This window comes from Dermacentor variabilis, unplaced genomic scaffold, assembly GCF_050947875.1.
Source record: "Dermacentor variabilis isolate Ectoservices unplaced genomic scaffold, ASM5094787v1 scaffold_14, whole genome shotgun sequence".
NCBI classification, from domain to species: domain Eukaryota; kingdom Metazoa; phylum Arthropoda; class Arachnida; order Ixodida; family Ixodidae; genus Dermacentor; species Dermacentor variabilis.
In genome coordinates this window covers 2,605,520-2,627,629 of record NW_027460302.1, presented here as the reverse complement: position 1 = coordinate 2,627,629, position 22,110 = coordinate 2,605,520, and positions in this window count along the sequence as shown.

The window sequence follows — 22,110 nt, the reverse complement described above, 5'->3', positions numbered from 1 at the left end:
AAGGACCCTGCATGTCGTGACCATGGAGCTCATGGAAATTCTTCAAAGCGAAAAGCAGTCACCGTTGCCTGCTCATGAAGATTTTGGTGCCCTTGACGAGGTAACCGAGGAGAGACAAAGTGCTTCAACACAAACCAACAGTAACGACGCTCACCGAGCTAGTCGCTACCTTGCCATAATGAAGAAAGGCTTCGAGCTGAGGTTGCCTACAAAGGGGATCCTTTGTTGGCTATATTGTACGAATGGGGAAAAAAGTGGACTGCACTATCCAAATCGCATGTTCTCGGCACTTTTGGACAAAATTGTGGCTTTCGAAACGGCTGCGAAGCACCTTCCGCGAAAGAAAGTGCACGAAGTGCTGCAACTTTTCGTTACGCCATACCTTGAACAATCGCACATCTTGAAGTGCCCAGAATATGTCGGCATTGGTCACACAAGGCGCACAGCTTGTGTGATTGCTGACAAGTTTGTCCGACTACTTCCAGTATATTACACAAAGATGGCAACGGGAAAAAAATTGGAGGACGCTTAAGCTTCGCCTTCAAGAGTGGAACGCGACAGCGTTCCCATCGACCCGCCAAGGGGTGTAAGACAATGCGCTACGGCGCAGGGATCACTTACGAGGCGCCCCGCATCGGACTTTGCGCCCACCTATCACACGGAGAGCGTCGAGCAACTCAGCGTTCGGCGCGGCAACGAAACGTGCGCCTGAGCAAACGGAACGAACCAAAGAACTCGGTGTCTCGGAGGGGGAAACGATCTACGCCAGCCAAACGTCGTGATCGGCACGGGCAGAGAGATAGATAGATAGTAATTTATTTATTTTATTTATTTACAAATACTGCAGCCCGGAAGGGCTCTTGCAGGAGTGGGTGAATACAAATGTGGGAAAGGAACGGCGCTTGATTCTGCAACCCGCGTGGGAGCACGGCGAAGCGTCTTCAGGGGAGAGGGAGTCGGGGCTGCCACGCGCCTGGCACCGGTCCGCGCACAGCCCCAATGCGCGCATGGCGCGCCACATGTCGGGACAGCGCCGTAGATTGAGAGGAGGGGGTCTTCTGTGTTTGCCGCAAGATGGCTCTGCGTGTGCGGTAAGCGCAGAAGAAATCTAGGGGAAACGTACTTCGCTACTCGTGGAAATGCGACTTCTGTAAGTTACACGCTCATAATTACCGATATACACCGCAGTATAACTTTCTACGGCAAGTTTTTAAGGCAACACCGCGTTCACTAGAAGCGCGTTTGTACCGCTTTCAAGCATCGAACTCGTGGCTCAGTGGTAGCGTCTCCGTCTCACACTCCGGAGACCCTGGTTCGATTCCCACCCAGCCGATCTTGGAAGTTGCTTTTTATTTATGAAGTGCCTGCCGTGATTTATCGCTCACGGCCAACGCCGCCGACACCGACGACACCGGCTTTTCTGCGACACGAGCTCCTTAACGCTATCGCGTTAAAATGAGAAACCAGTTGCTTATGTATACAGTCTCGTCCACTTAGGGTGAACACGGCTCACCGTGGCCGCGCTCCGCGGGGCGCCAGTGCGTCCGGCGCGGCGGTAGGGGTGCATCGAAGCGAAGCGGCGCAGGCGCACATGGACCCAGGGGAGGTGCTTCGCGTCGTCTGCTACAGCGCTGGAGCGCGCCGCCTCCTGCTTTGCTGTAAAGTACACTTCGCTAGACCCAGGTGACTCAGTGCCCGAGGCGGCATTGCGGGAAGGCGCACTTCACTAACTAGAGCATTTTCCAGGTGTTTCCGTCTACAGGTTATGAACAGCCTGCTTAATCAATATACAGAAACAGAAACAAGCTTCTCACCACATAAATCACTTGGCATGTTTTTTATAAGTGATGAGGGTAAAAATACAGTAATTTTTTCGCGCTCTTTATTAGGCTGGGGCCCTTTTATTTTACTCTCACAGCACTTGGTGTAGTGCATACCGAGAAACCTATTAGGCGCGCTCTTGGTTGGAGTCATCATGTGATGAGCCTAGCGTGCCGTTTCGCGCATGTCTTGATGCAAGAACGAACGTGCTTAATTGACTTAAAAAAGGACCGAAACCCGCTATAAATTTCGCAGAAAGTTAGAGAGCGATTGTTCAATCACGCATCATCATGTTTGCCATGGATTTTACCATTAAGGAGGGCAATACTATTACTTCGACAGCAACTAAGAAGTGATATCCGCTGCTTCGCACTCTTATTATTGACGCGTTAATGTCGCTGGTAGGAGAACATGGAGCGCTTTACGCGATGTAGGAAAGTGCTCTCCCCGGCATGGCAACCGATTTGACGGCAATTTTACCCCCCCCCCCCTTTTGCTCTTTGTACATCCTATAAAAAAACTAAATGTATTTTTGTTGTCACAGTTAGGGTAAAATCACCGAAGTGGTGCCGGTCCTCTGACGGCTACCTGACGCGAGAAGTCTCATTCTCATTAGAGCAATCATCGGTCAATTATTTGGTTACATTGATTAGGTGAAGTAAGGCATTTGGTGCCGATGTTTTTTTGGTTGGTTGTTTTTTTCTCCTTGGAGTCAATGCACGCCGCATGCGAATGCTGTTTCCGTCCGTTTCGAATAGGTAATTGGAGTGGAAAATCTATAATCTACATGTCTGTTTTCTAGCTTAAATTACGTCTTGATGGGTAATTAAGTCGTTATTCCCTTCTTTTTCATTTCAGTACTTCCTCGGAATGGGCTATATGTATATTCTCACCAGCATATAAAAATTTGTTAATTGTGCGGTATACGTCCCGAAGCGACACATGGCCTCTGCGTTACGCCATAGAGGTTGGCATCGGATAAATTTGGAGATTAGGAGGAACTGATTTCTTTTTCTTTTAGGGGGTAGGCGGCGGTGGGCTGCGCTGAGTGGGTAAAACACAAATACGAATACGGCACTGGAACCCTTGCCGCGGACAAGCGATGCTGTTGCCGTCGTGGGGAAGTGGCTGGTCCGTGTGTTGGACGAACGCGGCCACGATATTCAAACCGGTGGTCATGAGGCCGGCCCGGTGTCGTCTGCCCACAGCATGCCGGTGGTCGGCAAACGGGCTCGCCATTTGTAAAAGCTAAGCCGGGCCCAAGCCATATTTCTGTGGTCGGGCCAGTCTACTTTTTAACTGACCATGGGCGTCAGCCCGATCAACCGCCGAGCCTTTCTTGTTTTTTTGCTTAGGTCATGCTACCCCATCTTAGCGTAATTGATGATGCGGTGCAGCCAACGACTACTCAACTGAGTGACTGGCCGCTCAGGTGTTAAAGATTGTGGGATGACTCGCCAAATCGAAAGGCACCAGAGGTGTTTCCATTAAACGCATTTCCGTCGGCTTGCATAATGAATTGCATTTTGTTCGGTTGCTGGTGGCCATGGCACTTCGATAAAATTCTGAAACAGTGCAGGATAATTTCATTTCCCCGGTGCACTTTGGAAACTAGCCATGTCGCGGGTACTGGAAAAAGAAAGACGACGCATTGTAGATCTGTGCCTAGAAAACTATTCTCAACGCGTTATATCGGAGATGACAAAAAGGCCACTGAAAACTGTAAATAGAATCGTCCAGGCTTACAAGAAGGATGGAAGAATTGCGGATGCTCCTCGTAAAGCCCGGCAAAGAGTGACCGTTGTTGCGGCGGCTGCTGCAAACCCGACCTCCACCGTTTGAGAAATTAAGAACAGCCTCAGGCTAGGTGGCGTCCCTGACACGACTATTAAGCGTCGCCTGTACGCCCCAGCCTAATAAAGAGAGCGAAAAAATGACTGTATTTTTACCCTTATCACTTGTAAAAACATGCTAAGTGATTTATGTGGTGAGAAGCTTGTTTCTGTTTCTGTATATTGATTAAGCAGGCTGTTCATAAGCTGTAGACGGAACCACCTGGAAAATGCTCCAGTTAGTGAAATGCGCGTTCCCGCAATGCCGCCTCGGGCACTCAGTCACCTGGGTCTAGCGAAGTGCACTTTACAGCAAAGCTAGAGTCGGCGCGCTCCAGCGCTGTAGCAGACGACGCGAAGCACCTCCCCTGGGTCCGTGTGCGCCTGCGCCGCTTCGCTTGACGCGCCGCCGCGCCGGACGCACTGGCACCCCGCGGAGCGCGGCCATAGACAAGAAAACCATGGCCAGGCGGCGCTACGGATGGATGGATGGATGGAAGGTAGGAGCGTCCCCTTTGAAACAGGGCGATGGCAGTTGCCACCATGCTCAGATCTTTATTTTGCCTTTTATTTTTATCTGTGTTGTGTGTTATTGAATTTCTCGATTTTCTTTAAGTACGTCTTCCTACCCTTTTAACCTTATGCACCTCTCTGCTTTTGAGCCACCAAACCTCCAATCGCCTTTTGCTAATTTCCACCGCATATTTATTTACATGACTATCATCTCTGAACCCTAGGGCCTCAGGAAGGGTGACAGTGGCCGCATCGACATCGGGATTGATACCATCACATTCTAGTATGAGGTGTTCCATCGTTTCTACATATTTACCACACACAGTGCATGTGTCTTCTTCGTTAAATTTCTTTTTATAGCTCCGCGTTCTAAGACATCCTGATCTAGCTTCAAAGAGTAGGGCACTGCCTCTTGAGTTATCATAAAACGCTTCCTTCCTGATCTGCTGTTTCCAGTATCGATATAGTTCTACACTATGCTTCTTTTCCATTGAATTTATCCAATTTTTACCTTCCGTATTTTAACCTGTCGTTTAATGCTCTGTCCTTTTTCGTCCTCGTGTCTGGCATACTTACTGGTTAGCTTCCTAGTTCTTTTCCGCCATTGTGAATCAACGCTCTTTCTGTATAGGTATTTAAACACCTTAGCTGCCCACCCGTTATCATCCAATTTCCTCAGACGTTTTTCGTATAGGATTTTACTCTGTGCTTCCCGTGCTTCGAATGATGCCCAGCCCATACCTCCCTGTACTGCTTCGTTTGTGGTTTTCCCGTGGGCACCTAGTGCTAACCTTCCCACAGCTCTCTGATTTACTTCTAGTCTCGACTGAACCTCTGCCCTTCAACACAGGACCGCATTCCCGAAAGTAAGCCCCGGCACCATTACTCCCTTCCAAATGCCTCTCAGTACCTCATACCTGTTGTAACCCCAAAATGCCTTATGTTTCATTATCCCGGCATCTCTTCGCCCTTTTGCTATTAGAGACTGTTCGTGCTTTTCCGTGTACATCTGCCCTTTGTTTATCCATACCCCGAGATACTTGTATTCGGCCACTCGGGGTATTTCGTGGCCTTAAATTGTAAGCTCCTGATCAGTTGTATCGTTGAAAAACATCCCACCGGACTTAGCTGCACTAAAACTGAAACCTAAACTGTCTCCTTCATCCCCACAGTAATTAACCAGAGTTTGCAAATCTTCCTGGCTATCTGCTAACAGTACAATATCGTCCGCATACATTAAACCCGGTAGTCGTTGCTCAACAACCTTTTCGCCTAATCTGTACGACAGATTATACCCTAGATTGCTTCGTTGTAACCTTCTTTCCATGCTTATCATATAAAGCATGAACAGCAGCGGTGATAGAGGACAACCTTGCCTTAATCCTTTGTGAACCTCGACAGTTGTCGTACTCTTGATTCCTTCCCATGTTATTTCAACATTATTTTCTCGATATAGTACCTGTAGAAAATCAATTACCTCATTACCGATACCTTCAGCTTTTAATATGTTCCACAGGAGTTCACTGTTCACATTGTCGTATGCACCACTTATGTCCAGGAAGGCTAAATACAGAGGTCTATTTTCCGCCTTAGCTATTTCTATGCACTGGGTAAGCACGAACAGGCTATCATCTAAGCGCCTACCACTTCTGAACCCGTTCTGAAGTTCTCCAAGTATTCTATTACTTTCTACCCATGACTGCATTTTTAATTTCACCGCCTGCATCGCCAGCCTATATATAACTGATGTTATCGTAATTGGTCGGAAAGATTTTATGTTCTTCTTATCACCTTTCCCTTTATAAATCAAATTCATTTTACTCTGTTTCCAGCTGTGCGGAATTCGCTTATTTGTTATGACTGCCTCCAATGCTTTTATCAGCGTTTCCTTGCTTCTTGGGCCAAGTTCATTAATTAACTTGATTGGAATTTCGTCTATCCCCGCGGACGTGCATTTTGGAACATTTGCTTCCGCCTTTTTCCAGTTAAGATTGGTCAATTCTAAGCTGTTTTCTATTATGCTATTCTGTGTTGCTCCCTCACTTGGGGCGATTACCCTATCGTCTTTCCTAAATGACTCTGCTATAACTGAACCGATGTAGTTCGCAGCGTCATCTCCCTCTAATCAATTTCCTTCGGCATCTTGAATCTGTTCCTCTTTTCTGTGATTAGCTTTACCCAGTCAGCTTATATGGTTCCCGAATTTTCTTGACCCCCCTTTAGTTGCATCGCGAACTTCAGCCAGCCAGCGATCAGAGGACTGCTTTATTTTAGCCTGGACGAGGACCTGCACTTGTTTCTTTTGTCGATAATATTCCCATTTTCGGCCTATTTCCTCTTCAGATAACTGCGCCATCTTTGCTTCTCTGTGTTCCCGAGATGCCCACCGTCGTTGTTCGATGGCCTCTCTAATTTCCTTATTCCACCAACTTCGTGGCTTCCCCTTTCCTCTCCAGCAGTTTACTCCTTTTACCTCTTTTATTTTTGTACTAATGAGTAGTTCGAACTGCTTATAATCCCACCTTTCCATGGCATGTTTCTTTATTGCTTCCTCTATGCCAGCCGCTATTTGCGCTATTTGTGCGTCATTTAATTTTGCGTACTCTTTTTGGCTTCCCTGCATTTCTCTTTTGAGTAGGGCTCCCAACTGTAGACTAATACGCTTATGATCACTTCCGAGGCTGTACTTCCCCTCTTCGTCTATTTCCATTATTGCTAGCTTGCTATACAATCCCTGCGACATTAAGCAGTAGTCAATGGTCGTTTGTCTGTTACGGGACTCCCACGTGATTTGTCCCTCACACTTAGTTTATCTATTTACTATAACTAGGTTGTGTCGTTCACAGAAGTCTAGCATCAACTTCCCATTACAATCTGTGTATCCATCCAGATCCTCGATGTGGCCATTCATGTCACCCAGCAGACAAATATCGGCACCTTCTCCAAACTGCTTTATATCGTCATCGAGACACTTCACTATATCTTTGTTCTCTTGCCTGTATTTGTCCCCTGTCCCTAAATAAACTACTCCTAGCCATGCCTTTTTACCGGCAATTGTACCTGATACCCAGACATGTTCTTTGCAAGTTAACTTTATTCTTTGCCAATTTGTTCCTTGGTGTATGAGCATACCTACTCCTCCTCCCTTCCTCTCCGTTGTTGTTCTATTGCTCCCTTCCCAGACGAAGCCTTCAATAAGCGGTGGGTCTTCTAGATCCCTGAGGTGTGTTTCGCATAGCGCGTATACACCTACTTCTTCGTCCTTTAACTGCTGTTCTATTTCTAACCACCTCGCTCTCTTTCTACCGCCTTGCATGTTTATGTACCTGATCCTGGTGTTAAATTTATTTGTAGTCTTCTTCCTGGACCTCCTAGTGGTCATTTTATTGGCGTCAGCCTCTACTGTTGCACTTTCTACACTGTTTCTACCTACCCCTACGCCCTGAGGCGCAGTGGACCCCCTAAAAAAGCTACTGCCCGACCTGCCAGGCGCCAGCCGATCTCGGCTCCTAGCCTTCCCTTAAAGTGGATGCCATCTCGTGTAAAGCCTCCGCCAAAGCCTGCTCTATGCACTTCTCTGTTTATGTCTGCCACTTCAAATCCTTTCTCCTGGCTTAGCTTTCTTATTTCACAATTTACAGCCACAACGTCCTTGGCAATTGCTCCGTTGCTTCCTTGCACCTCCGGCACTGTGCATACCACGATCTGGACTTGCTGTCCTATCGCCTTTAAATCGTGAACTCCCTCCGCTAATCTTTCCACTACTTTTGCAGCTTCACCATTCAACACATCATTTAGCCCCGCCGCTACCACTACCAAATTGTGCGCTGCAACATTCTCAGAAAGCTCGCTTTTTGTTTCTCTCAGTACTGCGTCCATTGTCCTGCCTGGGAACGTCCCGACTGCTACCCGCTTATCACCCTTTGCACGCTCCATTATAGCTCTTTTGCACCTCCTCATATTTGTATCACCACCGATAAGTACTAGGGCATCCTTTCCCTCCCTCCTAACTTCCAGGTTGTGCTTATCATTGACTATGAGCTCATTCCTTGGGGTTAGCTTGTTCCCCTCCTCTGCTCGCGCTCGCTGGCGCCCCTGTGGCTGCAGCGTTGCCTCCCGCGGGGCGTGTTGCGCTGCTTCGCTATAACTACGCCGATTCACCGGCGGCGAGCTGACTACCGCTTGCTCTGCCACCCTGCCCCCGACTTCGCATGTAGGGTCTACTCTACTTTCTGTGCTTTTGCCACCGGCTTGCTGTCCCGATCCATCATTCTCCGCTGCGCTCGTCTCAAGCGCATCGAGACGCCTATGTAGTTCTGCTCTCCTTTCCCTCTCTTCTCCAAGCTCGGCCACGGTTCTTACTAATTGCGCGGCCTGCACCGCTTCCACCTTGACCAACTCGGCGACTTTCGCCTGCAAAGCTAACCGCCTCTCCCGCTCCTCCCTCAGGTCTGCTTTCAGCTCCTCGAACTTGGCTGTCCAATTTCCTTCCAGTTTTTGGACTGCTTCCCTGACCCCTTCGCACAGCCTGCACGTAAAGCTAGACTCCTCCGCGTCTGCTAAGCTCTGGAAACTGGTCTCGTCGAGGGAGCACCAGCGCAGGCACTCGTCGCACTGCACTTGCTCCGCGTCCCCCGCGGCCTTCCCTTTCTTTGGTTTCATCGCTAGGCCTACGTCCTTAGGCTCAACGGGCACGTCCGCCAATTCACTTCGAAGAGCTAGCTGAGATAGTTAAATAGGCCTATCAAATAGGTCCCGCCTAGCACCTAGGCCTAACGAGGGAAACCGCCAGACCTAGACAAAGCCGGTACGTTTACCACGCTTACCACGATTTCAAAATTTGCGCTCCTGCTCCATGCAAAATAAAACACTTCAAAAACATCAGCTAATAATAAGAAAAAAGAGTACTTAGCTACGAACGAAGTCGCTGAAGCCTCGACACAGGAGCGTCCGAACGCCCAATTACTATTTAAATGCAAAAAAAAACAGCAAATAAAAACAGAAGAAAGCTCAAAGCACGCACAAAAACTTATGATTTCGTCGTCGCCACGGAGCCCCGAAAAGCACGTCCATCCGCCACAAAATCCAAATCCAACAGCTACTACGCCTCCTGACAGCGCCCCAATGTGGAAACGCCAAGCAGCACGGTCGCGTCGTGGCGCAGTCTCCGCTTTGTTTACATTGTGCCGTCCGTGCTTTTCTTCGCTGCTCGTTCTCACGGCGCTCCGTTTTCGACGGCGGCAGATCGCCTGCTTGCGCAACAGCGATGCAAAGATTGCCGTGCGGTTTGAAGAAGGTTGCCGACGCCGACAGCTTTTTTTCGTGGCGGCAACCTCACGATAGGGGAGCGTCTGCTTCCGAACGTGTACGGCGTTGAACAAATTGTGGACGGTGATGTGAGAGTGAAAGCCAAGTGCGTGTCACAGGTGTCCGACAAGATCGTAGACGACGTCGAGTTAGAGGTACGCACCATGTTCAGAAATTTAGCCACTTTTATTTCAATTACAACATAAGTCATACTGGCAGCAGGAACTTCTGTTGTCATACTACTCGATGACTGCAGATCCATTGGGCTGCTTCTTGACGGTTCCGTCACTTCACAAAGGCATGTTCTAGAGTCTGTTTCACACGTGTCTTGCTGCTGCTCAAGAGCTGTGTCGCTGCAGCAAGAAAGCACATGTACCGGTGGTGCTGACTGCTGAGGGGACTGTTGTGATGGTAACACTGAACTTAGTGTCACACATTACTTCCCCCCTTCCTCTGGCTTCTGGATTGGATTGGCGCGGCTCGCTACGTGCTTACGCGCGCTTTTCTGAGCGCAGATTGATGTGCGCCTCGTTTCTGCACTAGGCTTTTATACAGTCGCTTTTTCGAGCGCAGATTGGTGTGCGTCTGGTTTGTGCACTGCGCTTTTACACGATCGCTTGTCGCTGCTTTCCTTTTCTCTGGCTTGATTCGTTGCGGCTTGGTGCAGTCGCGCATACTTGGTGTGCGCCTGCTTTTTTTTTTTTGCGCTGGTCTTCGAACACATCGCTCGCTGCTCGCGCTTATATATAAGGAAGTGCTGCGCCGCGGGCGTACCATGTATGTAAGCGCGCCAGAAAACTGCGCCTTGTTTTCCATTACTGTGTCATGTACCTTAATTACCACTGGGTAGCACCGAGCGATCGCTTCTAACAAACGCAGAAATGAGTCTTTGCAGCGCGTGTGGCCATTAATTGACTCCCACCACAGCCATGTGAGGTGTGACTCCAGCAGCGGTGCAGTTACCCCGCAGCCGGCGGAGAGGAGGTGGCGCTTCAGCTTATTAACTTGCAAGTTTTTGCGTGTAGACGCCGTGATAGCTCGTGAGGTCGTGCGGGACGAGCTGCTGGCGCGACACCCACTCGGTGGCCCCGAAGGATTGTGCAAATTGATGAATGCCTCCTTCGCGGCAAGCGAAAACACAATCGAGGCCGCCTGATGACGGGCGACAAGGTTCCGCCGAGCCGGCAAAATCATGGCGGCATTGCAGACCTTGGACCATGGGTATTCGGCATGACCTGCGTGACCACCGGGCAGTTCCGACTATTCAAGGTCGACAGACGAGACGCGGCGACGCTAGGCTCCATTATTGCAGCCAACGTTGAACCGGGGACCACCATCCACACTGCAGTGATGAATGGGCCGCATACAACTGCATCCCGAACTTCGTGGATGCTAACGGAGTGAGCCTCAATCTGCAATGGGAAACTAAACCAGACAGCATGAAATTTGTGGACCCGATCACGGGCGTTCACACGCAAAAAATGGAAAGTTATTGGCATGCAGAAAGTGAAGCGCCACCTCCTCTCCGCCTCGAGTCGCACCTCACATGGCTGTGTTGGGTAGTCAATTAATGGCCACACGCGCTGCAAAGACTCATTTCTGCATGTTAGAAGCGATCGCTCGGCGCTACCCAGTGTGAAGGTACATGACAAAGTAGTGAAAAACAAAGCGCAGTGTTCTGACCCTTTGCTTTTGTATGAATGTTTCCCGGCATTGCTGCGCGCTTACGTACACGGTACGCCAGCGACGCAGCGTTGTCTTATATATAAGCTCGAGCAGCGAGCGATGTGTTCAAAGACCAGCGCAAGAAAGAAGGCGCACACCAAATATGCGTGCCTGCACCTAGCCGCGCCGAATCAAACCAGAGAAAAGGAAAGCAGCGACAAGCGATCGTATAAAAGCCTAGTGCAAAAACCAGACGCACACCAATCTGCGCTCGGAAAAGTGATGGTGTAAATACCTAGTGCAGAAACCAGGCGCGCATCAATCTGCGCTCGGAAAAGCGCGCGCAAGCACGTAGCGAGCAGCGCCAATCCAATCCAGAAGCCAAAAAAGAGGGGGGAAGTAATGCGTGGCACTAAGTTCAGTGTTACCGTTGAGATTGCCATTGGTCTCTTTGGCGCCGCTGCCATCTGCATCGCATATAAATGAAACAGTATGTGTGCCTATTTGTTGTGGGGATTAAATTACTCCCAATAATATGTTTGCAAAGGTAACGTTCCTGTTATTGTGTGCATATATTATTCTACAAGAGTGGTACTACTACAAGTTATGATACTTGCACACTTAGATACTTAGAAAGCATGGCCAAACAGCAAACATAACGCGCACGTCTTGATCGGCTGCTTTCCGACCTGCCGCTTCCCGACGCACGCGATGACCGCGGCTTGCATTAAATACGGTCTGCTACCACACAAAAGTAGCGCGCGGCCCCTTTCGTTACCTGCACAACTATTACTTTAAGTTGCAGTGTTGGAAAAGGGAAATAATTCTCTTGAGCTCGTCCATGCCGATCGCGAGGGAAGGCACAGTGCAATCAAATAAATTCGGGGGTTCTAAGTGCCAAAACCATCCCAAAGCCACGAAATCATTATGAGGCCCGCTGTAATGGGGAGTCTCAGGAATAATTTTAACCTCTGGGGGTTCTTTCACGTGCACAAAAATCAAAGCACACGGTAACAAGGGTGTTCTTGCATTTTGCCCCTATCGAAATGCGGCCGCCGTGGCTGGGAATCGAGCACGCGTCGTAGAGCTTAGCGGCGCAACACGCATGCATTTACCGCTAACAAACGGCGGATCCCACCACAATTCAACAACGCGACACGACTAAACAAACGGCCGTGCACTAAAAATAGGCATATGACTATTCCACTTTCAAGATATTACACGCGAATGCGAAAGTATGAGACTTACTCGACTCGGCGCACTGCAGTTATCCATGCTTGTCGTCTGTCCTTCTCGTACCACTTCCCAGGAAATCTGTAGAACTTCACGGGCGGCGTACGACCTTTCGTGTTTTCGAGGCTGCTGTGGCAATCAACAACACATCAGTATTGCGTGCCACCTTTCCTGGCTGATGAGGTCGCACTCGGCATCGCAAAAACCACGCGCACGAGCGCTCCCGCCGTACAGAACACGGGCGCGCGCCAGCGCAGCGACGACACTCGAAACTTCCATCGGTCCGCTAAGGGCCGATTTACGCTCGAGCCGCCCATCGCCGCAAGCCGCACCGCACGCGTGCGGTCGCGCGAAATATTGCACGTATCAAACACTTGTGCACAAATTTCGGTTTACAATGTGTAAGGTATACACTGTGCACACAGTGTAAATGGTAATTTGTGCACAAGTGCTGGATACGTGCAATTTTTCGCGCAACCGCACGCGTGCGGTGCGGCTTGCGGCGATGGGCGGCTCGAGCGTAAATCGGGGCCGATTTACGCTCAAACCGCCCATCGCCGCACGCCGCACCGCATGCATGCGGTTCGTGAAAAACGGGCGGTCGTCGCGATCGGTCACAAAATTGCATTTACGCTGAGTCCGCATGATGCGGTGCGGTTCGCATGCGCCCTCTGGTTGTCCAAATAGGTAACCAGCAACTGGCAACATGCATCAGCGAGTTGGTAGCCTCGTGTGCTGGCGACCAGCAATATTTCGCATCGTGCCTGGATATTATTATTACGTTTGCTGTATTATTAGTTATTTTTTTATTAGTTAGCTCTAGCGGTTCGAATGCGCCTGCATCCGCACTTCGGTTTGGGGACGCGACGTCTGTTGAAAGCTGGTAAACATTCGGCAGTGCGCAGAGCAACACTGTTCGAAGTCGGCAACTATCGCCAACAGCAGACGACACTGTCATATTTTTGTCGATGTAGGTTGAAGCTTCCGCGTCATGGTGAAAACGCGACTCTTGCACTGTCATGTGTGGCATTGACGTGGTGACCCACCTTTAGAACACTGTGCCGTCGACTCACCTGTGCCGCTTTTTGTATTATTTATTTACTTGCTACCGCATAATGTTGCGACAACATACGTCACTATGTGCTCGGTTGTGTACGGCGCGATGGCGCACTTTTTGTAGCTGTGCTAGCGAAAGCTTGTGTTGTGGAGAAGCGACACACCATCACTCCTCGGCTGGACGAAGCACCAGCGCGGAGAAACGGGAAGCGACATTATCCCGAGTCGAGTTCTGAGAATCCTCCGTCGCCCTCAGCGTCTCGGCTACCGGACAGGGACCGAGAGTTTGCCCCCTCGAACACATGCAGCTCTCGCCTGCGTCTTTTGTAGAAAATAAACGCAGTATGTTTTCTGCCACCAACCGATGCGCACTCCTTTCACGGATGGGGCCAGACCCCGTACGTAACACTGGCGATGAGGCAGGAGTTGCGAAGCAGATATCTATAAGTTTCCAAAGTTAAGGCCATGGCTACAGGACGAATGCACGGCGCTGTCGAGCCTTTCTCGGCCAAATCATGGGAATCGTGGATCCAGCGCCTCGACTTTTACTTCGTGGCGAGCGACGTCAGCGAAGAAGCGGGCACTTCTCCTCACGCTTTGTGCAGCCGACACTTTCGAACACCGTGTGCGCGCTGATAGCGCCGAAGATCCCGGCAGAAGTCAACTTAAATGATTCAGTGACACTTCTTAGGCGGCACTTCGACACCAGGACATCCGAGCTTTAGAGCCGGTACGTGTTTCAAAGACCCGACCAACGGCCAGACGAGTCGATCAGCAGCTACGCTGCGGCCCTCGGAACCTTGACAGCCGACTGCAACTTCGGAGCGCTGCCTTCCGCTACAATATCGACGACGTCACCTGACACCCAAACGACCGCTTCAGCGGCGAACCCAACTATGCCGCCCCAAGATGTGATGCTGCGGGACAGGTTCGTCCGCGCGGCGTCTGGGACGAACATCTTCCGCAGACACTGTTCGCTGAAAAAGCCTTACATTTCAATGCGCTGTGGCCTTAGCCTTGTCAGCGGAAAGTGCGTCAAGGCATCAGCGAGATATCAAGGGAGTGGCAAACTCGGAGGAAATTAACAGGACGTCGCAAATCAAGCCAGGAGGCAAGGATACGTCAGCGCGTCATTGCTATCGATGCGACGGCTTGCACGACCCTGAAACATGCAAATTCAAGACAGCCGAGTGCCGTTTCTGCTCCAAGGAAGGTCACGTCTTGCATGCCTGCATCTCAAAGAAAAAGAAAAACACGGAACCACACTCCGACAACTAGCAGCAATGGGCACACAGTGTCAAGCCACCACCTGTCAGCAAATCCTGCTGCAAGCTGCACACAGATAGTGTACGTACACACTGCCCCAAGTTGCTCGTGGACTTGATAGTGGAGGGAAAGCCAGTCCAGTTTGAGGTGGACACAGGTACAGCATGCTCCCTGATAAGCGAGGACACGAACTACAGAAGGTGGAAGAAAAACACTCCGTGGCTTTCATGCGAGCCGCTCGATTTGTGCACATGGTCAGGTAAACAATTACACGTCCTGTGCTCCGCACAAGTTCATGTGATGTTGAGATCAAAGGACTATCTGCTGCCGTTGTTGGTTATGACGGGCACCTGGTGCAACCTCCTAGGAAGAGATTGGTTTTTGGCACTTCAAATTCAGGTGAAGGGGATCAACCACATTGGAGAGCCAGCACTAGAAATTACAGAGGTCGTGGGATGACACCCAGGTGTCTTCAAGGAAGGCAATGGAAGCTATACAGGTCCTTTAGTTCACCTGGAACTCGAAGACGGTGCGACAGCAATGTTTTGCAAGGCTCGTCCAATTTCAGTGGCGCTGCAGGCACTTATGGAACATAAGCTTGACCATCTACAGCGCCAAGGTATCCTAAAACCAACGCAGCATACCAAATGGGAAACCCCATTGGTACTTGTTCAGAAGACCGACAGTACACTCAATGTCTGTGGTGACTACAGGAGTACTGTTAATACTGTTACTGTTAATGCAGCAGCGAAGAAGGCATCTTACCTGCTACCAACTACAGATGAAGTGTTTGCAAACCTACATGGTGGAACCCTCTTCTCAATGTTGGATCTTTATCAAGCATATCAACAACTGAAAGTTGATGAGAAAACAGCAGCACTGCTCACAGTGAACACCACAAAACGACTAATCAGGGTGGAATGCCTCCCGTTCTGAATTTCCACTGCACCAGCTATCTTCCAGTGCCAGAGGGAGACAAAGATACCTGGAATTCCAGGGGTGAGTGTTCCTCTTGACGACATCATTGTCAACGGGAATAGTGCAATGAGCACGCAGAGCATCTGAATCAGGTTCTGTCGAGACCAACTGAGAAAGGCTTACGCCTCAAGAAAGAAAAGTGCAGGTTTGGAATTACGTCAGTTTAGTTTCTGAGACATCGAATTGATGGCAATGGTGTTTGCAACACCGAGAAAAAGGTTGAGGCTATACTTCAAGCACCCAAACCATCTGACAAGACATCCCTAAGGGGTTTTCTGGGCCTTATTTAATTTGACGACTGCTTTTTGGAGAACAGAGCAATGGTCGTGGTGGAATTGTATAGGTTCCTAGAGAAAAACACACCCTGGAAGTGGAAGAGCAAGCATCAAGCCAATTTCGAGGCACTTAAGGAGATGATTCGTGCATCTACAGTGCTCACTCACTACGACGGGACGAAGCCCCTTCTTTTGTCTGTGGACGCATCGCCGTACGGCGTTGATGCCGTCCTCGCTCGGGAAGATGCTATTTGCCGAGAGGCACCCATTGCATTCAGTTCATGAACACTGGGAAGTGCCGAAAAGAGCTACTTCCAGCTCAACAAAGAAAGTGCAGCAGTAATCTACAGCATCAGTCATTTTCATAAGTACACAGCTGGCCGGCATGTGACCATAACAGATTGCCAGGCATTGATTGTAATCGTGAGTGAAACAAAGCAAGTATCCCGGGTCTTTTCATCAAGGATTATGCGATGGTGCCTTAAACTAGCAACATACGATTACAAGTTGCTGTACAGGCCTGGCCTACTGCACCAAAATGCGGACACTCTAAGCTGACTTCCACTACCGGCACAAGATGAACCTTATCCCCCAAGAGACGTGCTCATGTTGGCTACCATGCCCAGCTTCGAGCTTTCACCGCGTCAAATAGCACGAATGACTCGAGAGGACTCAGTTCTGTCCCAAGTGATGGAGGCTGTTTCAAATGCTGAAGTTCATAAACTGCCAAAAGAACAGTTTTCATCATGCCGGAAACTGGAGACTGAGCTTTCAGCACAGGAAGGGTGCCTTGTTAGAGGCTTCCTTGGCGAGAAACTACCTTCTTAAACTCGCACCTGCAAACCACCATATAATTGTGGTCATGAAGGCATGTGCACGAAGGTACTTTTGTTGGGCAGGCAGGCATAACAGGCCATCCTTCATTTCAGTAGAAGTTGAGAGCTTCCTAAAGAAGAAGGGTGATCCATGTAACAAGCACACCGTACCATCCTACAACAAATGGCCAAGCAGAAAGGATGGCTTTTAAAACAAAACAAGCATTAGCCAAAAACAAGGACGAAACATTCGCGTGTAGGCTGGCCCACTTTTTCTAAAGCAACACACCACCATCTGCACATCAACGGGTGAAATGCCAGAAGCACTTGTGTTCGGGCGTGAGCTGGATACAGCTCTCACGTACACTCAGCCCCAAGCAAAAGCGAACAAAATCCATACCAACTGCAACAGGGACACAAAGTCGAGAGTACTCGCTGTCGGACAAGCAGTTTTCTTTTGAAACTTTGGAGGGAATCCGATCTGGACAGAGGGAATGGTTTTGGAAAAGCTAGGCCACAGATCGTGGCTCATTAAAGGCCCCAACAGGTTAGTGCGATGACAATGTGACCACATCAAGCCTGGTATTTTGAGATACTCCACAGAAGATTCGGCGACACAGAATAAGGGCTGTACGCTAACCGCGAGCAGTGTCCCGCTCCCATTTATGCTTGGGATAAAAGAAGATAACTCCACGTCGTCAGAGGCCACTCTCTCAGGAATGCTGGAGCCTTCGCAATCATCGGTGACCAAACCAGAGATCGGCACTGCCCCTGAGACCGTGCCAAACACAACTGCAGAGTCATGCCCGCAGCGGGAACGACACCCTCCGGATCACTACGGCGACTCCATCTGAGAAGGGAGGCAAGTGTTTTGTACAAGCGATGCACCACCACTCCTCGGCTGGATAAGGCACCAATGCAGACGAAACAGGAAGCCATCCCGCCCCGAGTCGAGTTCCAAGAGTTCTCCATCACCCCCAGTGTCTCGGCCACTAGACAGGGATCGAGAGTTTGCCCCCTCAAACACATGCGGCTCTGATCTGCATCTGTTGTAGAAAATAAACTCGGTCTGTTTTCTGCCACCAACCAATGCACATCCCTTTCACGGATAGGGCCAGACCCTGTACGTAACAGCTTAGAAGAACGCGCATACAGGAACACACAGGTATATCTAAGCCAATGAGCAAGGGATCTGTCACAGCAACAGCGTAGCACGCTGAAGCGCCGCAGCATTATCTATTAACATACTCCTATATAGATGGTTCTATTATCACGGAATACAGCTGTGTTGATTGACAAGTCACTTCGTCACCGAGCACGCATGTGAATCATCAACAGTGGCTTGTTGATTTGTTGCACTTTGCTGCTGAGGTCTCTTTAGTAGCTGTCAAGTTAATAGTGAGCCTACAATTACTTAGATGATGTAATATGGCATCGCACTTCTGAACAATGATGTTACACCGAATGAAAGTACAGGAGCGCACAGAGCTAGCATTTGTTCATTCTATGTTACGTCATTATTTCAAAGTGCACTGCCATGTTAAGTCAAGACTAAACAACTAGCCATCACTACGTCTTGAGCAATTGATTACAATTATGACAGACATAAAAGTGATATGTACATATCACAGTTACTTCTTCAGGCAGAGATGCTTGTCAGATATGTTTTCAAGAGAAGAATGTTTGCATGAAAACAAATATTAATTCATATTGCTGAAAAGACACCACATATAGGCGTGAATTCACCTAATGTTTACATTTCTTGTTGGTGCTAAAAATGTCCCTGCCAATAGAAGTAGTGTTATGTCATTCATGCCTTAAGAGATGACAGAGGTTTACAGGGTACACAAGGCAGCAATGCCCATGCATAATGGCCTGGGTGGCCAATCTGCTGCCCCTTCACTATTTATCCATACCTCTATCAGCATTTAAACAGTGTACAGCCTGTGGTCAAAGTGAATACAGGCATGCTTGCTCTCTCAGCAATGGTGACAATCAAGGATGATTGCCTTGAGACCGTTTGCTGCTGTCAACATCATTTATGCATGCATTCTCTTTTTATTCTTTTCCCTAGATAAAAAAGAAGCTTGCACAGTCAGTGAGCTATAGCAAAGTAATGTTATTTGATAGCGTTGGGCATGGCCCTAATCTCATTCATGTAGTGACAACCTAGCTAGCTAATGCACAACCACATTAAAAAGAAAGAGAAGTGCATAGGCTAACAAACAGGTGCACAGTACGTATACTTCATCTCAAAGCAAAGCAACATTATCAAGCGACTATAGAGATCTACATTAAGGGGACGCAAGCATTGAGGCCCCCTAGTACTTCGAGCCTCAACGATTGCACCCCCTGATCTAAAACTCTCTAATAAGCTTTGCAATGAGTGCAGTGATCTTGCATGCGAAATAGTTGATGTAGTAAGTCGTTTTATATTTGCCTTTCTGAATCAGTAACAGCTTAAACAGGTACACGACAATGAAATGAAATGCTGGCTCGTATGGTGCACAAGACACAAGTAGGGGAGAACATTTGCTATGCCTGCTGTAACACCAATTCCAACATGCCGTAGCTTGTAGGCAATGAATGCAGGTTCATTGTTTTGGGGCAACTTGCACCTACCCCTAATGAAAGAACAGAATGTCTGCATCGTAGACATTAGTTAATTAGCAGCATGTGCGGGGCAGCACAAGAAAGTAAGGGAATGTTTGTTGCCTTTTTTTGTTTTCATAACCAACGGACAGTTTCTTGGGTGGAGCTTTATGATGAATTCATATTATGTTCTGTGTAAATCTGTAATGTGGGCATGTTCTATTATCCAATCACTTCATAAGTAGCCAAATGAATGCAGGTAGCCCCATAAACACTGTGAAACGGAACGCAGAAATTTCCAGTTAAGAAGCCATAGTGACTCACACTCTGTGCTGAACATAAAATAGAAAAAATGCGTAGTGGCAAATCGGGTGCACATTCTCATCTGCCATACAAATCCATATATTACAAGTAATCTTTCACTAATTCTCGTATTGCTTACAGTTGCACAAACTTTACTGCAGCATCCTCTGTGGAGTAAAATAATCTTGCCAGTCACAGCTACTCGTTCACTCTATTAACATATATTAGCCCCCAGGCTCTCCTGTATTCCTTCACGCATGCTACAATAGCATGGCTGTGCTCAATCACCTATTTCCATTCCACTGAAATGAAGATGGCATATATTTGTTACCAAAATATGCTCTAAAGCATAACTGTTTATCATTCTTTAAGCCTCTGAGAAGTAAGGATGGATGTTCAGCCTTGCTGTTGTGGCATTTCATAGGTTTTAACCCACCGTCATATTTCTAAACAAGCAATGATGAAATTATATATTCAAACCATACCATCAGTACAACTGAGGTATTGCTTTCCCAGGAAGTCTCACTGCCACCTCCCCAATTTCGTAAATAATTAGACATGTTGACAACCTCGACATGTTGAAGTTACCTTCACAGCCTGTGTTTTAACACGACAATTAAACCAGATTAACCAAACAGCCCTTACATCATTCTCTTAATCACTTGGTATACTAACTAGCACATGGCATTATAGTCATATTATATTCTGTTTGTATGTTTGGTGAATTGCACAAATCATTTTCGTCGCCCTTACAGCCTAGCTGATGCTGTCTTACTTTATAACATTGAAGCAACAACCTTACTTGGTGCATTGCTGTGAGAACTATAACTAGCTTCACAGTAGCACTGCACATGTACCCTCAGACCACATCGTAGACATGCCTCTGTACATACTAGAGGCTAGCCACAATCAGCATATTTTGAAATCTAGATGAACAGGGTGCGAATTCATGTGTATCAAATAAATATCTGTTCCATTGAGAGGCTGTGTGTATGCGATATAGTTATCAGTTCACTATACTTATGGCAGAAGAACAGAATACGCAGAACAACAAAATCAAGTTCTCTCTGAAAAGCTGCTTTTTGCCACTATTATATGCAGCAAAGTAAGACTTCAGAAAGCACAAACATGGCTTAGAACGACAGAAAGCTGAGCTAGTTGGTAAGGATACTTTATGCAAAAAAGAGGTGAGGTGTGCAGACAGGAAACAAGAGTAGAGAAGTCCACTTCTCTACTCTTGTGTCCTGTCTGCATGCCTCACCTCTTTTTTGCATCACAAATATGGCTTGGGCGCCTCTTCATGCATTGTGAGGTGGGCGAATGTTAATTTTTTTCAAACAGAAATTGAACAAAAATAGTAAGTGTCAAATATTGAATAGTGACACAACGACGTGAGTACTTGTAGTAGCAATATTTATTTCCGTATATTTAGGTACTACATCTTAATCAACTAGTGCGAAATGGAGCTAACTATTGGGGACAAAGGATAAGTTTTAAATGCAAGGCTACTAATGTTATATAAAAAAATACTTTAAAAGTGTATCAACAACTTTAGAGCCTCGTTGCAAAGAAGCTTTCCAAGAAATAATGGCTGCCGTATGAAGAGCTTCCAAAAATGCAAAATAAATTGTTTCCAAAAAAACATGAAAGTTGTAGAAAAAACAAACATAATGAAGGGCCAATGTTTTGCGGACACATGTAAAAGGACTTGCTGCAAGGAAAACAGCAGACACTTGTCACATAAAAGATAAATCTGCTAGATTGAGATGGGTGGTTGGCTTTAGGCAAAAAAAAGCCCATGGAAAAGTTTTGTGCCAATATGGCTAAAAGATACATTCGTAACCGTGCTTGCCTTTGGAAGGCTGCATACGCTTGTTCACATGCAAGTACTTGTCACATATTCTTTGTTAAAAAACTTCCAATTTATATATTGACACAAAAGCCTCCTCTGATCACGGAAAAAGAATAGTATTGTCATATAGTATACATAACATTTAGAACATCAGGGTACTATTTTTCACAGTACGCAAATACTCATGAAAGACAAAACTGCAAGAAACCGCACAACACTTTGGCATAATCCGTAACTGATTATATCAACGAGTTTCCCATTTCATGTGGCAAAATTGCATAGGGCAGATAAGATGTGATATCTGTGATTCAGAGATGCGTTATTGTATCTGAGCACAAGTATTATACAACTGATCGTTGTGGGAATAAAGAAATAACAGGCATTGATTACCAGTATGTCATCATGTCACTTCCATCTAAAAAGTGACTAACATTTCAAGTCAAACTTGCAACTGGCAAACTTGCATAGAGAATCATGTTTATGTGCCCATATATGTGGGCCCCATGAACCGTTGCTTTAAGTTATGGCCAGTGTCATGTCATTCCTGTATGTAAATGTGGTTTTGCACTATACAACTATAAAATTTTTGATCAGCATCCTAG